Source organism: Neovison vison, chromosome 12 (assembly GCF_020171115.1).
Source record: "Neovison vison isolate M4711 chromosome 12, ASM_NN_V1, whole genome shotgun sequence".
In the NCBI taxonomy this organism is placed as follows: domain Eukaryota; kingdom Metazoa; phylum Chordata; class Mammalia; order Carnivora; family Mustelidae; genus Neogale; species Neogale vison.
Window position 1 is genome coordinate 30,636,907 of NC_058102.1, and position 25,945 is coordinate 30,662,851.

The 25,945-nt window shown below is 41.2% G+C and overlaps 1 long non-coding RNA gene across 1 annotated transcript; it reads right to left on the minus strand.

Annotated features, from left to right (window-relative positions):
• Positions 1–3,967: 3,967 nt before the first annotated feature.
• LOC122892071 lies at positions 3,968–8,611 on the minus strand. The gene is made up of 3 exons (XR_006381358.1): positions 8,473–8,611; positions 5,374–5,462; positions 3,968–4,011 (listed from the first exon to the last, which is right to left on the minus strand). It is a non-coding gene; the product is annotated as an uncharacterized LOC122892071 (long non-coding RNA).
• Positions 8,612–25,945: the final 17,334 nt, after the last annotated feature.

Below are 25,945 nucleotides of genomic sequence, written 5' to 3' on the forward strand. Positions count from 1 at the left end.
GAGGCCGGTAGACATAGAAGAAGGTGCTCAACCTCATTAGCAATTAGAAAATGAAAATTGGGATGACAGATACACTGACCAGATGGGCTATAATTAAGATGTAAAATCACATTGACAGAAAGCTTAGAATTGCCAAGGAAAGCTGAAGATATACAAACCATATTGCCCAGCAATTCTAGGAATATACCCTCGAGAAGTGTTTGCTTAGGGGCCCCCAGATAAGGGATAAATGCTTTGGGATACTAAACAGTGATGTAAATGAGCAAACAACATTTACAGGCAACACTGGAAACCGTCACAATTTTAAGGTTAAATGAAGGAATCGTGGCATAGAAAATACCTACGTTATGATTGTCTTCCAATAAAATTCAGAGCCAGACCAAATCAAACTATATTGTTTCGGCCCTTTGGGGAGCTGATGTATTCTATTTCTTAACTCTGGACTGGACTCTGTTTAAGCAGTTGTTGAAGAGTACGGGTACATTTTAGATACTTTTCTATGTGCATGTTTTATGCTGCAGTAAAAAGTAACACACACATGGGGTGCCTGGGTGGCTCAATGGGTTAAAGCCTCTGCCTTCGGCTCAGATCATGATCTCAGGGTCCTGGGATCGAGCCCCGCCTCGGGCTCTCTGCTCAGTGGGAAGCCTGCTTCCCCTTCTTTCTCTGCCTCCTTCTCTGCCTAGTTGTGGTCTCTGTCTGTCAAATAAATAAATAAATTAAATTAAAAAAAAAGTTAACACGCACGCTTGTGCACGCGTGTGCGCACATACACACGTGACACAGATTCTGAGACCACTGTCTACAGGCAGTGTCCGTATAACTCCCAAGATGCTAAAGCGGGTCTGTCTGTTTTGAGGGAAGTTTGGGGCTGGCCCCGACGAGAAAAGTGTGCCCTGGATTCAAGATGTCACCCCTTCCGGTAACGTCATTGGCTGACTGTAATCTGGGTTTGGGTTGTTATCACACAAAAGATCCTTCAGTAAAATCCTATTTGATTCAATTGACTTTATTCAACAAGCTCATAACTACCGACTCAATCTTGCAATTTGGTTTAGACATACAAACCATTATGTGTTAATGTAAATTATATGAGAATGGTTGGGAATCTCTGACAATTAGTCTGCACTCCTTTATTTTCATTCCAGTCCTGCTTTCTTCCTAAATGACCCACAAATTCATTTTCGTCAGCCTGCTTTTACCTCAAGTGACACAGCCTGCGTTCCATAGATAGCAGAGGAGAAAATACACTCCCCGGTTTTTTTATCATCTCTAAACACATTAGCAAAGGAATATCTGAAAGGTGTTTTCATCTGACTAATTAGGTTAGAAATCTCAGGAGAACAGTCCTATTTGCTATATTTTTGATGGAAATGTTTCTGTTTCTGGCTGAGAATCTTGCAAGAACAGATTTCTCCTTGGATACTTCCTGTTGGAACTTCAAGTAAGAAAAAAAAGAAAGCAAGTTTTTCTTCCTCATCAATCGGAAAATAAGCTTGGATTGTGAGGGACTTATGCATAAGGGCCATGATTTGTTTATTTTTTTAAGTATACATTATATGGCATAGAGTTGTGCAGAATGCCAGAAAATAATGCTTATTGGTGATTGTTGACATCTGTTGTCCCCCTCCCCCAAATTGGTGGTTACAAATTGGCTTATTGGTGATTGTTGACATATGGTGTCCTCTTCCCCCAAATTTGGCTATTTCAGTGCGATGTTCATAACGTCTTTGCTTTTCAGTGCAAGCAAGTTGTAGAACACAAAACACTTCTTTTTATTTGAAACTTTTAAAAAATGGTTTATGAATTTGAATACTTAGAACCAGGTGTTGTTTCATTCTCTAATTGCCTGTTATTTCACCATCTTGTCTTGTTGATTACTAGTAAGTTCTGTGATGGAAGAAGCTATTTTCCCTCTGTGTTCTCCATGCCATTTAAACACTGGGCTGAGAATATAATGGATGCTTAATAAATTCTTACCACTTTTGATTCCATCCCTTTTTTAAAAAAATAGTTGCTTTTAAATACATTCAAAACCTGTCTTTAGACCCATGCTCAGCATGATCAGAGCCCGGTAACATAAGTTGTAAGAAACCACTGAGTTCTTGGTCTCTCTAGACTTCTTTTGTTACAGATTGTAATTGTTAATGGCTATTATTATTAATACATTCTTTTTTTAAAAAGATTTTTATTTATTTATTAGGCACACAGAGAGAGATCACAAGTAGGCAGAGAGGCAGGAAGAGAGAGAAGGGGAAGCAGGCTCCCTGCTGAGCAGAGAGCCCGAGGCAGGACTCGATCCCAGGACCTGGGATCATGACCTGAGCCGAAGGCAGAGGCTTTAACCCACTGAGCCACCAAGGCGCCCCTTAATAATACATTCTTAATAATAATGGTTGTTATTAAAGATGGGGTTTCTGTTTCCCTTACCTCCAGAGACGTATCTTGTAAGACAATCCAGCAATTGCACTATTAGGTATTTATTCAAAGGATATAAAAATACTGATTCGAATGGACACATGCCCCCTCACATTTACAGCAGCATTAGCAATAATAGCCAAATTATGGTAAGAGTTCAAATGTCTATCAACTGATGAATGAATAGAGAAGTTGTGGTATAGATCTACAATGGAATATTACTCAGCCATAAAAAGAATGAAATCTTGTCATTTGCAACAACGTGATGGAACCAGTGTATTATGTCAAGTGAAATGAGTCAGTCAGAAAAACCAAAAACCATATGATTTCACTCAAATGTGCAATTTAAGAAATGAAACAGATGAACATGGGGGAAAAGAAAGAGAGAGAGGCAAACCATAAAACAGACTCCTAACAGTGGAGAACAAACTGAGGGCTGCTGGAGGGGAGGCAGCGGGGTGGGGGGTGGGCTAAAGGAGTAATGGGCGTTACTGTTGTGATGAGCACTGGGCATTATATGTAAGTGATGAACCACTTAATTCTACTCCAGAAACGATGCACTGTACCTATTACACTATATGTTAACTGGAATTTAAATAAAAACTTAAATAAATAAAAATAGGGTTTCTAAACAATTTTTAAACTATACATGCTTGCGCAGGTATTGAGGAACAACACAATGTCAAAGAAACACTGGGAATAGACCAATAATGTATGTGATTATAAGCGGTGGTGGTGGGGTACAGAGAGAAGCCAAAGGCAGTGAAAACATAAGGGAATTATGAGTCTATTCTACCAGGCTCTTTCCCCCCATTGCCAGGTGCCATTTACATCCCATTAGAAGGCACCATAGGTTCTAGTCAGGGACTTAAGATCAGTGTTTGTGATAGTGAAGGAAAGTGGTAGCCTCCCTAGAGTCTTTCTCAGAGTCTAGTGTTTCATTTTCAGTGTTAAATCTCTCTAAAATACTCTCACAGAATGCAGAGGGAACATGTTAAAGAAGATAGACCAAAGATTCCTAATCTGGAATCCATGGAAGGGATTCAAAGGCTCTTGGACTCTTGACGTTGTGTGTAAAATTGGGTCTATGCCTCCCTACATTTTTCTGAGTGTTCTGGCTGTTCATCTGGGATTCCTAACGTTTTCTCCTCCCAGGTGAAGAATCACTGCTTACAGGTAACGCTTACATTTACTCTGTATCCTAGAACCAGCCATATGAACTTGACTGGACGAGTGGATTGAAAAAGATCCTTCCCACAAAGACTCGAACGGTGTTTGCAAAGATGACACTTCTCACCATGCTTCAGTTAGGAATGTTCAGGGGATCCCTTTCCAGAGTTCGAGCCCGGCGCTGAAAATACCAGACGCTATTAATACTGCTTGTATATTTACTTTCATGACTTGGCAAGGATGGGAGCTGCGACATGCAATCTTCTCAGAGATGATGCCGTGGGGGTTGGCCAGCCAGCAGGCAGATGTCTGAAGTTTGGCAAGTAACGCTCTCCTCCTCCTCCTCCTCCTCCTCCTCCTCCTTGGAACCACAGAATGGTCCACGGAGGGCATTTGTATTTCCACTCTCTGTAGCTCTAGTCTCTTTTATTAAAAACGAAAAAAACAAAACAAAACAAAAACTTTATTGAGATATAATTGATAGGCCATCAAATTCAACTTTTTAAAATGTATAATTTAATGTTTTTTAGTTTAGTTGGGCAACCATCCCCATAATCTCATTTTAAAACCTTCTTCAGAGTCTTTTCTATTTATGTTCTTCTAATAGTTCCAGAATAGCACTATGTTTCATTTGTTTTAAAGAAGATTTGTGCTCTGAAATTACCCCTGCGGTTAATCAGCCGTCACATATTTTGGTGGGGGTTGGGAGGAGTCTTAAGAACATATAAGGGCTCCATGTCTGCTAGTGGCAGAATTTACTCTTTGTGACTCAGTGTTTACAGAGTGCTAGTCATTTTTTAAAATGTTGAGGATATCTCCTAGACAGAAAGCCAAACAACAACAACGACAAACCTGGACCCTTTGGATGGTTTCAATTTGCCATTTTTGTAGGCCAGAAACAGTGAGTCTCTGTAACTTCACAAGGTTCAGCATAATATAGCTTACATTACATCTTCATGCCTCCTCCACCGGCATTGCAAAGATACTAAATTTTAGGTTCCATAAAAGTAAAGCAACTTGCTGCTACTGGAAACACACAGCTAAAATTTGTGTTTCTTTGTAATTATTTACAAAGAGTTAAAATACTCTCATCCTCAATTGTTATTCTTCCATTCAACCTCAAATATTTACTACGTACCTAATATTTACCTAACTAAGGTGGTAGGAAGAACTATCCAGTCTCAGCCTTAAGGATCACACATTTTTGCTGTCCCTTCTTCTAGCGTTCTTTATTAATTTATTATTTGATAGTTATGCAATGTGTTTGCATTTCCACCTTCAGCAAATTCATTAACTGATTAAGTCTTCATCCTTGCTGCTTCATGGGTAGGCCAAGCCCTCCTTTCCTTCATGCACTCAAGCTTCAATTACACAAAGGGCTTTTTTTTTTTTAATTCTATAGTTCCCAAGTTCACCAAGTGGACACAATCTTCTGTCAATGTTGCAATGTTTCCACATTGTTAAAGGATGTAATTTTGTGGTTTTCCCAAGTGTAATTACTACCTGCCTCGGCCTTGGCTGAATGCCAGCGATTCTCAATTCTTAAATTTGGAAGTAGATTAAAGCATTTAATTAACACACACACACACACACACACATACACACACAGTATCTTGAACTGTGCAAATCTAGTCCTTAACCGTCAAAGCTCATGTCTGATAAAAGCATCAATAATATAAAAGACACATATAAGTAACTTGTACACATTTCTAAAATATGACTATTTTCCAATATATTTTTTATGCTACAGAAGGTCTTTCAGACATGCAGTGGATTTTACCAGACCTGAATTCAGCTGGAGTATATGCCTGGCCCATTGACTTGAGGTGGAGAACTGCATGTGTCTTTTGGTAATTTTCCTCCAAGTACAGCTCCTAAGTAGAGAAACAGAATGCTGGGAAATTTCTATCATCAGGTTTATACTAAAAAGGGCACAATACTAAGGAAGCAACCTGATGCTAATCAGGGATAATAGTGTTAATTTTGTCCAGAACTGATAGAAAACAGAATTTGTGTGTTGGAGAACATTTTGTCTGGTTTCTTCATTTTATTTTTAAATTTTACTTAATTAATTTATTTTTAAAGATTTTATTTACTTGACACACAGAGAGAGATCACAAGTAGGCAGAGAGGCAGAGAGCGAGGGAGAATCAGGCTCCATGCTGAGCAGAGAGCCCGACGTGGGGCTCTATCCCAGGACGCTGAGATCATGACCTGAGCCGAAGACAAAGGCTTAACCCACTGAGCCACCCAGGCGCCCTGTTTCTTCATTTTACAAATGAGAAAATGGAATCCCAGAAAAGTTAAGTGACTACTTTGACATTACTTATTAGTTAAAAATTCCAAATTCCAATCCCATAACCTAGATTCCCAGCACAATGCTCTTTCTACTGATGTTTTCTCCATTTCACATGTCACATGGGAAAAGATTTCGTTATATTCGAACCTGAGCCTCCTTTGTGATCAAAGTTCAGTTTCTTCAACTATCTTTTCTCTTTTTTACCCTGCCACTATTTTTCTTAAACTCCATTTCACCCCGGCTAGAATCAGACAATCAGTATCAGTGGTCCTCAAGTTTGAGCACACATCAGAATTATCTCGAGGCTTTGCTGAAACCAGATAGGTGGGTCCAGCCCTGAGTTTCTGATTCTGTAGGTGTGCATGCAGGTGAGAATTTGTATTTTTAGGAGCTTTCCAGGTGCTGCTGCCAGTTGGGGACCACACTTTGGGGACTACAAACCTACATGAAACAGAGTTAATGACTCTATGGACAGGGTCTCTAAGGACTGGCTCCTGATGCTTACTCCTTTAGCCTCTGGAAACATAACAGATTATCAAAGTACCCCATCCAAAAGCTCCTTGCCCTCTGTAGTCTCCCAGCATTGGCTTCTACATTGAGATCTGTGTGAAAATGACCACATGTCTCTGCAGAGGGCCAGTGAGAGCACATAGCGCCTAACACCCCACCTCCTGACCGGGGCTTCCTTCTTTTTCCCTTGTTAAAATTTCCTTATTAAAATAATTAATGTTGAACATGCTAGTGATAAGAAGATAGCCATAACAAAGAAGTTCTAAGAAGCTCATGTTTTCAATCCTTGAAGAGGCAGAGAATGAAAATACCACTGTAGCCATCAGGTTCTTAGCTGCAGAAATAGAATTGAGGTTAGCTAGTGTAAACAGAAAGAGATTTAATATAAGGTATCAGGTAGCTCACCGAATGTGAGTGGGCTTTGGAGAACCTGGGTCCCACGCAGAACTCTCTAGGGGGAATGCGGAGATTAGTTTTCTCGACTTTATTCTACAGGAAGGGAGACTGGAACGGTTGTTGAATGAAGCCATCTGTAGTATTTGCTACAGTTATCTTGTCCAAATTGTGGTTCATTCTTTTTTTTTTTTTTTTTAATTTTATGTATTTATTTGACAGAGAGAGATCACAAGCAGGCAGAGAGGCAGGCAGAGACAGAGGAGGAAGCAGGCTCTCCACTGAGCAGAGAGCCTGATGCGGGGCCCCATCCCAGGACCCTGAGATCATTACCTGAGAGGAAGGCAGAGGCTTTAACCCACTGAGCCACCCAGGTGCCCCTGGTTCATTCTTTATTCTCAAGCAAGATGCTGGTCAGACATCGGATATCATGTTTTACAAACTCACATGATGGTCTGTAAATTGCCCGGTGTTGAAAGAGGGATGTGGCAGGGAACTGACTAGTAAATGAAGAATTTTGGAAATAGTTGTTTTAGTATAGCAGCCATAGGGTGGTGATCTCTGGTCTGTGGGCTCCTGGGACTTCCAGATTCACGAAGATGATGTATTTGAAGAAAGACTTCTCTAAAGACAATCTGGTGGCTCTTAAAACCCAATACCAATGACTTTGTTACTGGTCACTCTAGTGTTTATATTTTATACTATGTTCATAATTTATACTGTTTCTGTAGTGTGAGACTATTTATTGAGATTGGAATTCTTAAAAAAAACCATATCTGGCTACATATGATCGGGATGAGGATTCATTATACCATTATTCTACAGGGTACATCAGATTAAAAACATCATTGGCCTTAACAATCATCATCCAGTCTTCTTATGAACTCTGAAGCTTGAGATTCCTTGGATTACCATTAACCACTACTTGGTCATTACCAAATGGAATCCAAGCAGGCTTCTTCAGCCTTGGATTCCTCATTTTTTTTTCAAGATTTTATTTATTCATTTGAGAGAGACAGAGACAGAGTGAGCACAAGCAGGGGGAGCAGCAGAGGGAGAGGGAGAAGCAGGCAGAGAGAGAAGCAGGCAGAGGGAGAAGCAGGCTACCCCTTGAACAGGGAGATAGATGTGGGGCTCAATCCCAGGACCTGGAGACCATGACCTGAGCCTAAGGCAGATGCTCCACCATCTGAGCTACCCAGGTGCCCTCATTTTTCTTTCATGGCAGTCTTGATGGCTGTACCATTGGGTGAATTATCTACGCTGGTAACACAGAGACTCACAATGCCATTAGATTTTGTTTTTCTCTTATGCGCCTGTCCGGAGGTAGGCAATACAAGATAAGTATATTAATTCTGTTATACATAGCACGCAGCTTCTATCTCTGTCCAGGTTGGCTATCGTGACTCTCCCTCAGACACTGGGAAGGGAAAATAGGAAGTGGGGGACACATCCTTTCCAGTTAAGGGTAAAACCTAGAAGTCATACACAGCACTTCTGGCTCACTTGACATGAGTCAGAACTGAGTCACAGAGCCACACCTCATTGCAAGTGAAGCCAGGAACTGTCATCAATAATTGGAAGGCCTTCAATCCAGTGAAAATCTGGGTGGGGGATTTCAATACCAGAAAGAAGAAGTGAACATTGGTGGATGGCTAGCTCTCTTTGCCACCATGGCTTACCTGATGCTGTAAGTTGGTTTCTTCCACATCAGAGATGCTTTGTGGGGGGACTCTGCTGGGCCGCCCGAGAGGAAAGTGAGCTCCTTGCAGGGGTGAGTAAGGGGAGTTCATCCAACCGATTATCTGGTAAACAGATGAGGGAATAACAGAATCTCAGTGTTGAAAGGAAACCTCTGTCATCGCCTAGTCCAACCACTCACCTGAAACATCTCAACTGTCTTTTCAATTTGTCCAATTTTACATGTGAAAACTAACGGCTTCCCCAGAGTCACAGAATTAGGGGTGACAATCAGGACTAGAATCCAGAGAACACGGTAGATTTTATTTTCCTTCTACTGCTCCTGGATGAAGCCCTCTGAGCTCTGTTTCGACCACGCTGTGGTCAGAGAAGAGAGATTTGTGTGGATTATAAGCTATAACAATCCATGTATTTTTAGAATTCTGTTAAGTGTCGTAGAATAACTGAGCTAGTATAATGAATTGTAAGGCCCCCTTTCAGTTATTGAAACAGTGGAGTCTTGTTAGAACACAGATCATGATTACGCGTCTCTGGATGCCCATACAAGTTGGTGAAAAGGGTATTGACGAGGAATTCAAAGGACATGAGCCGGTCTCAGCTATGTACTATCTATACGACTCCAGGAAATCATCTGACGTCTTTGAGACCTGACTTATTTTTAAAATAAGAAATTATAGATGGTAAACGACTTCGCTGTCGGCACAACATAGGTTCTGACAGATCAGAATAGATGCCATTTCTAAAAAAAAAAGAAAAAACAACAAAACCTCAATTAAGGGAGCTGGTGCCTCCTGGAGGAAGGTAAGCTTTGAGCTCTATGAGTTTCTCTTGAAATTGAATTGCGCACAGTGAAAAGCGGCCATATGAGCCTGCACCATTAGGGATCGTCCTCACCCTCCCTACATAGGTGACAAAAGGGCGCATTGAAGCCTCGGTCTGATGATGAGATGTTGTTGGTCAACCTCAAGACGGAAATGACTATCAGAAAAAGCAACAAATATCTGTAAGACTGTTCTGGAACAATGTACTCGTATTGTCTGTTTAGGAAACCAGAGTTTCCTCCTGTAAAATAAATGAGAAAACAATGTAGAGACTGGCTTCTAAGGTGGCAAAGAATCCATTTGGTCATAAAAGGGACAGTTTCTAGGGCCCAATTCAAAAGGCTGTCACATTTCATTACATTTCTAAAGACCTCAGCTCCAAAAAGAGGACAATTGTGGGCCTGCAGGTGAGCCTGAATATTATCTTTAGTGAGGTCTGGAGATAAAGGCTGCAATTGAAAGCATTTAGAATGAATTGGACAGAATCATTTTAAATTATGGCCTTGAAATTTCCACTTTGCTTATAGGAATGAGATAAGGCCAAACACTCCAGTTAATGGAACACAAGCTACTAATTTCCTGAAAAAGACAAAAGGAGGGGAGTGCATTGCTCTGATGTGGAATGACCAATGTTCTTTAGTCTCAACGCTGACAATGAGATAACTGTGTCAAAGGAGAAAGTGATAGGAGAGGCAGCCTTAGATCCAAAGGGAGAAAAAAGAAGGAAGGCTAAACAATGGCTCCTATCAGTTCCAAAGGTGAGTTCACCTTCCTGGCTTTCCGTGATCTCATTCGCCGCCAGGGCTCGGTGACCACAGAGCGAGTCTGCTCTCTGCTTCTCTGCGTGTGTGCGCCTGCATTTTAATCATCTGTAAATAGCGTCTCCTCCATGGTATTTTTTCCTGGCTCCTGAAAAAGCAGTGCCTCTCTTCCAAATGCATGAACATGGAATTATCGTCACAATCTCGCCTTATTTACATGAGAATGTGGAAGACGGACCACTGAAGAGCACTGGCTGTTTGGAACTGAAAACTAGTATTCTTCTAGAATATGAAAACCTTAGAGGTCAAACGACCTTCAGAGCTGGGGAGGGCACTCAGATCTCAGGGTCCTGGGACAAGCTGGGCCCTTGTCGTCAGAGCAACCCTCCCCACCACCCCTCCCCCACTTCCCGACACTCCTACCAGGCCTGTGCTTCTGTGGCTTGTGGAAGAAGTGGAAGCTTTTGTGATGGACATAAGAGAAGGAAATGGTGTTCCCTCATGGCCTCCGGTTGGGGCAGGGGTGGATAGCACTTTACTTACCTTTTTTCTAGGACCTCTAGAAAATAGCATCTCAGAAAAATCCTCCCCTAAGGGGCCTGAATTTCTGACTCTTTTTGACTCTGGGCTGGAGAGAGAAGACAGGGCTTTTGCTGTTGTGTTGTTGGGGTGTCTGGCTTTGCTCACATCCTGGTTTCCTGAGGGACATCACTTCCTTTCCCAGTATCCTCTGGATATACTATAGATATGCAGGCTCTTGCGTTTCCCTTGCAAGCTTTTCAGGATGAAATGATTCTTTGTGATTTTCTCCTTCTCTCCCTCCTTTCCTCCCTCCCTTTTTTCCTTCCTCTCTTCCTCTTTTTCTGCACATTTTTTACTCAGGTTCTCCTTTGTTTTCCTCCTGAATATGCCACCAGGAGAAAGTCTTGAATGTCTTGAGTTCAGAACAAACTTGGGAAGATGTGTTTTTATGAAACCACTCAGGAACTTAGGCTGTCTGTAAGTCCCTCCCTCCTCCGTAGGAGACCTTAAGCTCTACTTCAGGATGGCTTTCGATCTTTTTCTCAGATCTCCCTGGAATTCCGTGGTTCTATACTACAGTTGGCTATGCTATAGTTGCTAGGAACGAACTGATATTATTAACTTGACCTTTAGGAGGTAGAGTAATGATGCAGTAGGGTAATGAGGAGAGGCTTTAGAACATGTAAAATGTAGTAGCAGAGTAGAAAGAAAGAGAACTTTGGCATTATTCTACCCTAGGTTCAAATCTCAACTTTGTCACCTGTGTGACAAGGTTACCATAATTTTTCTGAACATCAGTTTCCATATCTGAAAAACTGAGGCACTACCAGCTGAAGCCATGGGGTTGTTGAAGGCCAAAGCCTCACCTTGAGAAGATGCCTAACAAATGCGAACACTTCCATATTCTTGCTAATAATAGAGCAGTCCAACTTCCTAATTCTCTTACAACCTTTTTTCCTATTGATTGGGCTATCCACTTAGTGAAGGCTTCCTTTTTTGCCAACACTGCTAATGCTGTTCTTAGCATTTTGCTTAATTTAACCTTCATTACAATCTCAGGAGCTAGCTATACTTTTAATTGACCAATGAAGAGCTGTGACGTTTAAGGGTTTAAATGACTTGCTTGAGGACATCCAATTGGTAAACAGCTCAGCGGGGGAGCTGGCTTCAGCTTCGGTCTGGCAGGCCTGTTCCAGAACCTTCATGTTGAACTACCATGTAGCCTACATTTGGGGCAAGCATTTTCTTTGGTACCCCAAAACAGAATGCCAGATGGGATGGCCATACCTTTCACAGACATAAGAACTAAAATAACTGCCACCATCCATGGGAAGAAGTTAGTGTTTCACAAAGATCTGCTGTTAAAAGTCAACAACGGCTCCTGAAGCAATTGTGCTGGGCTTAGATAAGACCTCGCTGCTGGCTCTGGGCTCGGTCATGCCTGTAGTAATTCCTCCACGTATTAAGGCCTGGAGGCAGGTCTGCAAAAGGGAGTCAAATGGATATCTTGGAAATGACTTTTTTTTTTTTGCAGATTGACCCATGGTTTGGAAACTCAAAGAGCTACTTTCTTTTTTTGGACTGTAAGATCTAGTATTTATAAGGACAATAAAAATGTCTTCCTGGGGGAAATGTCTTCCTTTTCTCATCTTCCGCAGCTCGTGCATTTCTTCTGCCAACACCCGAGCTGATGAAACAAGAGGTGTCGGCCTACTGGTTGCTGGCACGTTCCAGTAACTTAGTAAACGCGAACAGATCTGATTTCTGAGCTACTACCAACAGGGGTAGAAGCAACAGCAATGATGGGTAGGCAATAGCTTCACACGGTTCCTCAGTCAGATTGCGGAAAGCCCAGCTGATTCCTGTGTCCCCGCTGTGCTCCACAGCCCCAGTTCTCTTCTCTCAAGGTTCTTTCCTCGGCCACCCTAGAACCTCTGTAGGAAGACGAAGATGACTTTTCGTGTGCTGTATGTATGAATGTTGTGCATGGTGTGGTGTGTAGATGTGTGGCATGTGCATTTGTAAGTGCATTTGGGGTGTGCATAGGTGTGTGGTGTGTATGAGTGTGTGTTGCACGATGCGTGTATTTGCATGTGGCGTGTGGTTATGAGCGTGGAGTGTATATGGATGTGTGTGGGATATGTGTGTATGTGGTGCTCGTGTCTGCGTACTGTATTCAAATGCGGTATGTGCGTGGCGTGTGTGTGTATTTGTTTGTAGAACCTATGGGTATGTGGTATGTGTGTGTGATACGTGTGTGAGCCCATTGGGTGTATGCTTGTGATGTGTACGTATGCGTACTTGCAGGTGAGGTTTGTGTATGTGTGTGTGTTGTGTGTGTGACGTGTATGTGTGCATAGAGGTATGTCTGCATGTGGTGTGTAAGTATGTAAATTTGCATGGGATGTGTGCATATGTGTGCGGTAAATTCGTCTGTGGTGTGTGCACACTGGCCATATGGGATGTGGGTTTGAGATGTGCATTCGTAGGTGGTAGGCTGGTCTGTGTTTTTGTCTTGGGGTGTGCATATGTATGTTACATGTGTATATTTGTGACACGTGTATGATTATTGGCAGCTGGGGTGTGCATTTACGTCTGAGGTGGTGTGTATCCATGTGGTGAATTTATATGCCGTGTCCATGCATTTGTGTGTGGTGTGTGTTTGCAAGGGTTGTATGATCATGCACATCGTGTCTGTAGAGGTGTTTGAAATGCGTGGTGTGTGTCTAATGTGTATTTGTGTACATTTGTATATGGTATGTGTGTGGTATGCATATAGAGCCTGTGTATGCCTGTGGTGTGGGTGCATGTGCGTGGGGAACGTACAGATGATGTGGGTTTGTGGGCGGGGTGTTTGCATGTGGTGTGTATATGTGTGTGGTGTCTCTTGTTGGTGTGTGTGCTTTGTGTACAGTGTCTGTATGATGTCTGTGTGTGTGTGTGTGTGTGTATGAGAGACAGACAGACGGGGAGAGAGAGACAGGGGTGTGCCTACAGCAATGGATGGCCATTTACCCTTCCGAGGTCCCAGAGCTGCTGAAGAGCTAGTCAAAACCATTTTTGCATTTGGGTCTGTCTTGAAATAAGCTGCATATAACGGTAACAGAAATAACTGCTCCTTTTTCTTGGTTCCTCCAAAGTCATGATAGGATGCAGACGGGAATGACTAACCAGTTCTTTCCAATAGGTCTCTCTCGCCCCCGATCCTCTGCAGAGCTGGCTTATGTTGCCAGGAAGTGGAGGAAGCAGGGGGCTGTGTGCAAGTGTTAAAAAAAGCACACAGTTGTTCATTGATTTGTATACGTCTTTCATCCTAAGTCAGAGACATTAGGTTTGCACTGGCTATCGCCCTTCTTGCAAATGGACTAATACTTCAGGTTGCTTTGGTTTGGCTCAAATCGGGGCTTCGAAATCAAATAGGGTCTTATTTCTCAACTGGAAAATAAATTTGCACTTCAGCAAAGGGCATGACAAAGACCACCCCCTCCCCACTACATAGCCTCCTTTAAAGCCTCCTCATCTTAGTATCTAAGAATAAAAATCATTATCTTCTGGCAGTTAAAAACTCCACTTTTCCCTTTTTTAATAATCACTTTTTTATTAGACTTCCGAAAAATAAGCCTGTCCTGGACCGGAGGCAGAGAGATGGAATTGCTAAACATTTACGCCACGTGTCCCTACATGCACTCTATTCAAAGTGTCAGTCTAAAATGCAGTTTTGAAACTGAAACAACAAATCTTTTCTCAGAATCCTCTGGCAGAAACGCCGAGGTAGCGCCCGTTAAGAAGTGCACCAAATCCTAATTACTCCCCTGGGAGCCAATCATTAGGCGAAAACCTGCAGAATGTTCCATCTCCCGCACCACGCAGATGCTGACATATTTCTCGTGTTGTTGTTTCCTGCCATTTGGAGATGTTGCTATTTGTCACACGCCAAAGAGAGAAGGAGAGAACAGCAAAGTGCATTTCAGTTACTGGGGCAATTTTTCCAAATAAGCAATAGATGTGGCTGTTTCGAAAGGCTTTCTTCTTCTGGGTCGGTGAATTGTGAGTCTGCCTGGCATCACAGCTTGGAGCCTCACTAGCCGTGGCTGTTCAGACGGGCAGCAGGGGCCATACCAGGTGTTTGGGAGACGGACAGTCAGGGCTTAAACGCCCCTACCTCAAGTCCACCCAGTTGAAGTAGAACAGGTTCACTTCAATTTTTTTTATACTAGGGTGTTTTAGAACACTTAATTCAAGAGAAAAGGAGTAGGTAAACCAACTGCCCTCTAACGCTAAAAAGCACAGAGACTCTGAGTAATGAATGACGACCCCATCCCCAAGAATGGCAGGTGGCCAACTCAGAAAAAATTCTTCATAGTCATGGAGGCAGGTTGTCCAGCATCAATAGCCACAATAGCCATTGACCTACAGGAGAAATCTTGGAGTCAGAATCTCTTCACTGCCATGGTTCTTCCCTGTCAGAAACATGGTTGACTGACCGTGAAGCTGGAAAGAAATGCGAGAGGTGGGTAATGAAATGTCTGATAAGCCAGATTAAAAAGATGGATTTTATCTTCAAAGTCATGAAGTTCCATAGAGGCAGTTTTAGCAGGTTTGAGTTTTATAGGGATCATCGTAGCTCCTGGGTGGAAAAATGGAGAGTGGGCAAGACTGGAGATGCAGAGACAAACAGGACGTTACTGACTTTTTCTTTTCTCTCTATTTGTAATTAAAAAAAAAAAAAATGTATCTCTATGATGGACAATAAGGGTAAGTAAGAACAGTGCCAACAGAGCACTTGTGAAATAAAGTCATTTGCTTATTCATTCAAGTATTTAATTTGCTAATTCATTCAATTTACTCAACAACTATTTGAATGCCTACTATATACCTGGCCTTGTTCTAGGTAGTGGGGACCAAAGCCATTGACCCTATGGAGCTTATAGTCTAGTATGGAGGAGACAGAAAGCAATTAACTTACATATACAGTACTTTAGATGATAGTGAAGACTAAAAAGAAAAATAAAACAGATGAGGCACAGGGCACCTGGGTGGCTCAGTGGGTTAAAGCCTCTGCCTTTGGCTCACGTCATGATCCCAGGGTCCTGGGATCCAGCCCCACATCAGGCTCTCTGCTCCGCGGGGAGCCTGCTTCCTCCTCTCTCTCTCTCTGCCTGCCTCTCTGCCTACTTGTGATCTCTGTCTGTCAAATAAATAAATAAAATCTTTAAAAAAAATTAAAAAGAAAAAAAGACAGATGAGGCACACTGAGTAGCTGGGGAGGTTGGAATTTTTTAAATGGTATGATGGCCATTGAAGGCCTAAGGAGGTGAATCAAGAAGGACCCGATAGGAGCGAGGTAGGGAGTTAACTGTGTGGTCACCTAGAGGACACTTCAGGCAGTGGGAACAGGAGACTCAAAAACTCCAAGGAAGCAGCAGAAGTGGAATGCTTAAGAAAGAGTGAAGAGGCCAACAAGGTTGGAGTTGCATGAACAAGGGAAGGGACTAGAAGATGAGCTCAGGAAGGTTGGCGATGGGGCACAGAGCCATGTAAACATTTTGGCTTCACCCTGAGTGAGGAGGGCGTTATGGGAGGGTGTTGAATGGCTCTAACTTGTGGTTTCACATGGTCTTTCTGTCTGCTGTGGTGAGAACAGACTTTTGGGAGCAAGGGTAAGGCAGAGAAATCTGTTAGAAGGAAGGTACAGTAACTGAGCCAAGAAATGATGGTGTCTTAGACCAGAGAAAATGAGAAATGGAAGGAGGATTCAGGATGCACGTCAAAGGTAGAGCTGACAGGATATAGAAAAGGGTTGGGCTTGGGGCACCTGGGTGGCTCAGTGGGTTAAGGCCTCTGCTTTCGGCTCAGGTCATGATCCCGGGGTCCTGGGATCGAGCCCCACGTCGGGCTCTCTGCTCAGTGGGCAGCCTGCTTCCCCTGCTCTCTCTGCCTGTCTCTCTGCTTACTTGTGATCTCTCTCTCTGTTGAATAAATAAATAAAAAATCTTAAAAAGAAAAGAAGAAAAGAAACAAAGAAAAGGGTTGGGCTTAGGGTGGGCTTAGGGTATGAAAGGAGAAAAGTCAGAAATGAAAAGACGAGCCAATATGGCCGTTAACCAAGATGGGGAAGACAGAGGGCGGGTCTGGTTTGATGGTGAGGAGATTAGAAATCTGGTTAGGGATATGTTCAGTTTGAAATGTCTTTCAGACAAGATGGCATGGGATACACTTGACTGCAGTTTAGGGGAGAGGTCTGAGCTAGAGTCAGAAATTTGGGAAATTCCTCAGCATATTGTGACATATAAAGCCACAAACTGGATAGGGTCACTAAGAGAGACGATGTAGCTAGAGAAGTAATGAAAGTGGACCTGAATAACGACCGGCTGCAATGGACACCCAATTTCTTTTATATCTCCTCAAAGCCCGTTCTCAGGAGCTCCATGAAACTATTTCCTTAATGTTTTCATGGTCCTGTAACTAATTCTGGTTCCAGTGCAACAGATTTCTACTGATTCAAAATATAAATTAATATACTTTTGCTACGTATTGGCTTTAGACAAAATTCATAGATAACTGAGGAACCTAATTCACACTTTTCAAAAATGTTTCTATGGGAACATACACCCTGAACTTCAAATAAGTGTCTTTCAAATTACTTTTGGAACATTATCCAGTTTCAGTGGAAACTGTAACTGTAGAACAGAAAAGAGCATACATTTTTATCATCCTTTATATCTTTCCATTTGGTCAAATATTCTTCATGTTTATCATCACATTTATAATGTAACCAAAATATTTATTTCTTTGAATTTTAATATACTATTGGTACTTTCATTGTCAGGTATTTTGTTTTTAAATAAGTTTCCTTCCTCGGGGCATCTGGGCGGCTCAGTGGTTAAATGTCTGCCTTTAGCTCCCGTCATGATCCCAGAGTCCCGGGATTGAGCCCCACATCATGCTCTCTGCTCAGCGGGAAGCCTGCTTCTCCCTCTTCCACTCCCCCTGCTTATATTCCCTTTCTCTCTGTGTCTCTCTCTCTCTGTCAAATAAATAAATAAAAAATCATTTAAAAAAATTAACTTTCCTTCCTCTTGGCTCTTGCCTAACTTCACATCTATCCCCACTGATATATATTAAGTACTTTCTGACTTTACTGATAAAATAAATTCTATTTTAACTGATGACTACTCATTTTTATGTTATGAAAAATATATCTACTCCCTCCTATTACATGCCTTAGTGACTTCAAATTAACACCAGACCAGACTTGATCGGCACAGTCTTAGGGTGATGAGAGTTTCCTTTTCTGTCATAGGTTCCAGATTGTTCATGACTGCGAGGTGTAGGAAAAAAGATGAGTAGCCATTGAGGTAATAAAAATGGAAGGAAGTAGCAACATAATCTGTTTCACATTTTTTGTTCAATTTGCTGGAACTGCTCGGACACCCCATCATTTCCTCTGGCTGAGACTTTTTATACAAGGACTAAATTGCATTGCTCCCTAGTCTCTGCAGGCAAAGCCAATTCTTTTTAAAACCCTTCACTGTGTGTTTCAGGGATGGCTCTTCTGATTGTTGTTGTGACATTTTACATGGAACGGCCAATCTAATCAAAAGGCTCTCCCAGATTAGCTTTTTTTTTTTCTTGTTAATCAGAAGCATGTTTTACCCTCCTCATGCTATTAGGACTAATCTCTTTGAAAACATTGAGTTTCAGTATTTGCAAGGCATGTCTTCAAGTCACATCCTTTCCGTTACACCATTCAATGAGTTAATCTTTGGAGAGGGTGAAATGTCATCAGTTTCACCAGAGGATTTCTCAATCTCATTCATTTCAGCCAACAGTTTTCCTCCTGACAGGGGTAAATGATCACTAGGTCCTGCAGGAAAATTTGTTGGCTCTGGGGACTGGAAATCTTTGACTTCTAGTTGCACTTCTTGTCCACATTCTCTTTGTCATTATTCTTTTGTATTTTCTGAGTTGGAAAATATTGCATGAAGGTATTATTCTTTTGCAATAGAAAGAACATATAACGAGGCATCTGGAGATTTGGAACCTAGCCCCATAAAGCAATGGACAAATAGCCTTTTCATGTCTCAATTTAAGTGGGGTTTGCATTACCTTCTGTATTCTCATTATGGTGTAGGTTAAGTGAGGCAATTCAGTCTCACACTTGGAAGAGTCTTAAGGGGCACTTTGCTGAAATCTCTACAGTAAGATCTCCTTTAAAATATATTTCATTTGTGGTTATCTGCTTTTGCTTAAACATCTTCAGAAATGACAAATTCCTATTCAGTTAATAAAAGCAATAATTGTTAATTACTCATTATATTGAGGAGCAGGAAGCTCAACCCAAGATTGTGCCTCATAATACACTTTGAAATTCTTCAAGAAGTCAACCACCAGTGTAGCCCAGTATTGTTTTCATTGACTGAAGGTCACCACATATGGTGGTGATTTGGGGAAGAGTCAAGTGCCTCTTTTCCCCACAAAATGGTTCACTCTTCACAATTTCTGCAGCCAGGATTTATCAGCTTCCCCCCACCTCTTTCTTTCTTTCTTTCTTTCTTTTTTTAAAATCTGTGACATCATGAGGAAATAGAGGTTCTCTACTAGTAAAGGCAGAAATTGACAGATGAGTAGGGAAGTTTTTTAAAAAAAGGAAGGAGAAAGGAGGGAGAAAAGGATAACAAAGAAAGAGATAAAGAGGAGAAAGGTAAGAGAAAGATGTGCAAAGAAAAATAAAAAGAGGGCCTGGGCGGCTCAGTTCATTAAGTGTCTGCCTTAGGTTCAGGTCATGATCTTGAGGTCCTGGAATCAAATCCCTGGTATGGCTCCCTGCTCAGCAGGTGGTCTGTTCCTCCTTCTCCCCCCATTCATGCTCTCTCTCAAATAAATAAATAAAATCTTCAAAAAAAGAAAGAAAAAACCCCAAGAAATAGGAAAATTGAACGGAATGTGTCATATGCGCCAAGTTGGCCTCTTCCATCAGTGTTGCAATGAGAAACATGTGGAGATGCATTTTCTGTTTGACCCTCTAGTTTGAAGGGTTACACCTCTCTGTTCAGTTCTGCAAAAACAAAAACAAAACAGATAAAAACCACCTTCTTTGCAGGTTACCAAAGTTTGGCATTCATGAATGCTCACTTCCTCTTTTTTGGATAGCGTGGAGGGAGCTGAGGAACTATATGCATACTCTTCTTTGGTCTACGGCTTTAAAGATATTGACCTTCCATAAGCATGTAGCACGAATGGTGTTTCCAATGAAACTGGTCACATTTTATGCAATACAAAGGAGGAGGCATTTATTTGAAAATCAAATACATAAGTTCTGGGAAAGTCTGTACATTTTTTGTGGTTCCACTGTTAGCGAGAATGACCAAATTGTACAATCATTCTGTCATGAAAGGAATTGGTTGTATTTGGCCAGAGCATTGATGAGCATGTGTCTGGCCCTGGTCGTTTCTGTTACTGACCACTTCTCTTTTCTGTTGAAACTTGGCGGGTGGAAGGGCTATTACATTTCCTGTAGCTCACTTTCCTGGGCAAGTTTCAGGTAGAGGAGTTACTTTTTCTTGAGCAGAATTATTTAATTATGGCTTAAGTTACCTGGGGCTCTAGCCATCCATCCACCATCTACATTTACTTCTCTCTCATTTCTTTTCATAAAAGAGTGATTTCTTGGATTCTCCAAGTTTATTTAGATCTGACTCTTCCATATGTTATCCACAAGGATTTTATTTACAAGGAGAGTTTGCTGCTTCGCTCTTTTATTAAATTGGTCTCTATATAGTCAAACTTCTTTGAGAAAACGTGGTTCTTTCTGATTAGAAAAAAGAGAAAGGAAGACAGAAGGAAAGAAAGAAGAAATAAAACAATCCTACATAGAAAATCAACTTGAAAATAGATTTAATGGGAAAATAAGTTTTAATGTATTTTATTAGGTCTGAAGATATGATACATCTTAATGCTTATCCAGCCTATTCTGCCATTGGGCTGTGTTCTAAGATTTCAAGAAGGAATTAAGAAACTAGAGTTTCTATAATCACTGTAAGAGGTGCGAGGAACCTGTAAAATAATTATAACTGATGGTTTTTATAGTCTTCTGAGGTACACTTATACTTTGGCTTTTAAGGATTTGGTCAGACTGGTGCTCCAAATTGAAGGTAGAGTTAGGAATTGATTTCATTTCTACTTGATTCCAAAACCTGTGACCTCTCCTTTATACTATTTTGTCTCTTGTGATTTACTCCCATGTCCCTTTTCTTTGCAGATGTCATACTTTACTCAAATCCTTATCTCTAGGGAGAAGATCAGATCATCCCTTTTTTAATGCATTAGAAATGAGATCTGAATGAATTCGAAAATTGAGTGTGGTTTTAGTAATTAACGGAGGTCTTTATTATATCTCAATAATAAATAAGAAGGAAAAACAGGGGAAAGATATTAGAATGTATGGGAAAGAACAATAAGCGAGCAGGGTTAGAAGCCCAGTTTAGTGTGTGACAGAGGGGGAAATTAAACAATCTATCTGAAATATATCTTCTTAATTGAAAAATTAACATCTGAGGTACATGTTTGACATGAAGGTTAAAAATATGATATATATTTGGGTTTGGCTGGGCCAATAAATTGTTTCTTTATTCTCCTTTGAGCCTTGCCTTCCTTATATAAAAATTTACACAAATAAGTTAAATACTCTCTGAATCCCTTGCCAGATCTAATATTCTTTGAAATGGCACCATAAACATCACCTACAAAAAAGTCAATTTTGGAGTATAAATCAGTGAAAATTTTGAGCAAGTGTAAAGTTTGTGCTAGTTTAAAAATACTAATTCCAATTCATTTATTCATTCATTAGTTTAATATATATTTATTGACTATATTTTATATGCTGGACAGGTAAGATACAAAGATAGACAAGACAATGTTTTGTATGCTTAAGAAACTTATAGGTCTCATGGGATAGAAGATGGCCTTAGAGTGAAGATTTTATTTTATTTTATTTTATTTTTCAAAGATTTTATTTATTTATTTGACAGAGAGAAAGATCACAAGTAGGCAGAGAGGCAGGCAGAGAAAGAGGGAGAAGCAGGCTCCCTGCTGAGCAGAGAGCCTGATGCGAGGCTGGATCCCAGGACCCTGAGATCATGACCTGAGCCGAAGGCAGCGGCTTAACCCACTGAGCCACCCAGGTGCTCCTAGAGTGAAGATTTTATAACAGAAGTAACATTGAAGCTAGGATTTGAAAAATGAAGGATTTTCACTGATGGATCCAAGGCATAAAGGACTTCCTGGAAGAAACACTAGATCAAAGATACAGAGATAAGAGAGGACATATGTGTTGGAGAAGGAGGCAGTGAATAAAGTGTTGGATGCACCTGTTGATGAAAAATGAAATGTGGCTTTTTTTTTTTAATTTTTTATTTTTTATAAACATATATTTTTATCCCCAGGGGTACAGGTCTGTGAATCGCCAGGTTTACACACTTCACAGCACTCACCAAAGCACATACCCTCCCCAGTGTCCATAACCCCACCCCCCTTCTCCCAACCCCCCTCCCCCCAGCAACCCTCAGTTTGTTTTGTGAGATTAAGAGTCACTTATGGTTTGTCTCCCTCCCAATCCCATCTTGTTTCATTTATTCTTCTCCTACCCACTTAAGCCCCCATGGTTGCATCACCACTTCCTCATATCAGGGAGATCATATGACAGTTGTCTTTCTCCGCTTGACTTATTTCACTAAGCATGATATGCTCTAGTTCCATCCATGTTGTCACAAATGGCAAGATTTCATTTCTTTTGATGGCTGCATAGTATTTCATTGTGTATATATGCCACATCTTCTTTATCCATTCATCTGTTGATGGACATCTAGGTTCTTTCCATAGTTTGGCTATTGTGGACATTGCTGCTATAAACATTTGGGTGCACGTGCCCCTTCGGATCACTACATTTGTATCTTTAGGGTAAATACCCAGTAGTGCAATTGCTGGGTCATAGGGCAGTTCTATTTTCAACATTTTGAGGAACCTCCATGCTGTTTTCCAGAGTGGTTGCACCAGCTTGCATTCCCACCAACAGTGTAGGAGGGTTCCCCTTTCTCCCCATCCTCGCCAGCATCTGTGATTTCCTGACTTGTTGATTTTAGCCATTCTGACTGGTGTGAGGTGATATCTCATTGTGGTTTTGATTTGTATTTCTCTGAGAAATGTGGCTTTTTATGCTCTGCTGAAAACTGGAATCCTCATCCTATAAGTAATAAGGAACCAGAAGAGTAATGAAGAAACATTGCTTTATTCAAGACAATATCCTTATTAGATCTTTGTTTTAGAAAGATGATCATTGACTTTGTAGAAGAGAAAATGATGAGAGGCTAAATAGCTAGTTTATTAATTACTATGAATGAGAGACATTGAGGATTGAATTAAGGCAGAAGCAATGGAGGTAGAAAGGAGGGGATGGATCCAGGAGTTATTTAAAGGGTGGACTTTTTTAATATAGGTAGTGAAGAGAGGGAGGGGATGTCACTCCACTACCAGATTTCTAATTTGAGCAATGTGAGTGGGTGATGGTGTAGGGAAATGAAAATAAGGAATTAGAGTGGGTAGAGTTGAGGAAGGATAGAGGGGAAGTCAGCTTTGGATACATTGAGTTCAGGGGATAAACTGGGTGGAGATGCCCGGGAGCCAGTAGTTTTTATATTGTTTGATTGCCATTTGCAAACTGTCTATTCATCTTCTCCATTAGACCTCCGCTATATCATCACGAACAACAGCAAATGGTTTCTAGGGAACTTAATTATTCCTTTTCGTCCCTGGTGGGCACAAATAGGAGAACTGCCAGAGGTTCATCGGTTTGCAGGCCTCTTCTCCAGAATGAGGATTAGCAGGGACTGGCACGCCAAGGAAAGGGGCCATGCTCAGAGGGCCTGGCGACATCAGGGTCAGAGGCCGATGCAAGTGTGTTCTAGGTATCTAAAGAGCTGTAAGTAAAACATTTATGGAATAGTTCTAAAGTATGTGGCAAATTATTTGAAACTTGTCCTATATAACTGTGAGATCTCATCTTTTCCCCTTGAATATAGGCTGGCTTTATTGTATAACTAGCTTGAGGCTAACAGAAAGTAGCCTAGGGGACGCTGTACTCTTTCTGAGGCTAGATCCTAAACGGTGATACAGCTTCTACCAGGCTCTCTCTATGTCTCAGGACTTCTGCCCTGGGACTCGCAAGTTAGGATGTAAGAAGTCCAGTCACCCTGAAACTGCCATGCTAGAGGGACCAGGTAGAGTTCACATAGACCTGCAGAAGCTAGGAGTCTGATCATCAGTTCTGACGTGCGTGGTTATCTGGTTCCTCCTATACCACTAAGCCATTCTGGGACATCAGCTAGGTGTACTATACAATTCAACTCAGTCCTGACACCCAGAGACAGCTTCGGCTCCCACAGGTTAAGGGTTCTGTCCTACAAGACTGCCCATCATACGCCAAACACAAGTCCAGGCTGTTACTGCGTTTCTCACCCATTGGCTGTGGATTGGAGGTTCCAATGACCCCCTCTTTGGGTTTGATTAATTTGCTAGAGCAGCTCAAACATTTTGCTTCCTAAATTACTAGTTTGTTATAAAAGGATATAACTCAGGAACAGCCAGATGGAATAGATGCATAGAGCAAGGTATGTGGGAAGGTATGTGGGGGCTTTTGTGCCCCCTCCAAGTGCCCCACTCTTCCCAAACCTTGCTGTGTACATGAACCTGGAAGCTCTCCAAATCCAGTCCTTTGGGTTTTTATGGAAGCTTCATTACACAGGCTTGATTGATTAAATCCTTGGCCATTTGTGATTGAACTCAATCTCCAGCCCTTTTCCCCTTCCCAGATGTCTGGGGTGGGACTGAAAGTTGCCAACCCTTTAATCACAGTTGGTTCCCCTGGCAACCAGCCCCCATCTTTAGGTGCTTCATTAACATAACAAAAGACACCTCTATCGCTCTCATCACAGGAAATTCCAAGGGTTTTAGGTCTTCTGTGCCAGGAGAGAACTGGATAAGAACCAAATATATATTTCTTATTATAAATCACAGTATCACAGAAGCCCAATTGTGTCAGCTCTCTGAGTTTTCCAGCATCAACCATCAGACATGGGAGAAAGGCTGCAGGTGAGGCCAGGCCTTCACCTTTGAATTTTCCCAGCTGATGCTGTGCAGAAATAGAGCAGTTCTTGCCGAGTTCTGCCCAAATTGCAGTTTCATGAGCAAAGTAAATTTTATTATTATTTTAAACTACTAATTTTGGAGTGATTATATTACTATTGATCATTGAAAACTACAAAGCCGTGATCCATGGTAATCTAACTTAAGAACTATTTTACTTATTTGATATAGGATCAACATTTATTCATTCTGCTCTCACTTTCAAAATGCTCCAAGATCTTAATCCATGCGGACTCACTGAAATCTCATATTCTGTTCTATTTTACAACACCAGCTTAACTCCTGGCTGCCTTTTATTCTTACACTTGCTTATCCACACTGGCCTTTCCTCATTCTTTGGCCATTTAAAAATGTGTTCAGACATTAGGCATGCTTACTTATAAAGGATCTAGCCCAGATATTATTGAACATAATAAAATTATACTCACAATCCATGCCAAACACCATTTACATTCTGTTCTCCAAAGAACTAACAGAATGGTCCTTTAAAAACTTAAGTTAGGTGGACTGTTATTAAGATATTATAAGGAAGAGAAAATACATTTATAAATGTGTTGTTCAAAGGTCAACCGTATTTTCTTAGCAACTGTCAAGTATGTAATATAATACTAAGTATAATCACCATGCTGCACTTTAGATCCCCAGAACTTATTTATTTTATAACTGGAAGTTTAAACCTTTGAACAACATCTTCCCACTCCCTCCATTCCCAACTCCTAGCAGCCACCAATCTACCCCATTTCTATGAGTTCAGCTCCTTTAGATGTCACATATAAGTGATGTCATACAGTATTTGTCTCTCTGTCTGACTTATTTCACTTAGCATAATACCCTGAAGGTCTGACCATGCTGTCCCAAATGGCAGGATTTATTTTTTTATTATATATTATTTTTTTACTTAAGCACAGCTGCCATAAAATATTGCCTTAGTTCCAGGTGTACAACACAGTAACTCGACAATTACACACATTAGCAAATGCTCACCACGTTAAGTAGAGTAACCATCTGTCATCATACAAAGTTATTACAATATTATTGACTATATTCCCTCTACTGTATTTTTTTCATTCCCATGACTTATTTTTTTATAACTGGAATCTTGTATTTCTTAATCCCTTTAACCTATTTCACCTATCCCCTGACCCCCTTCT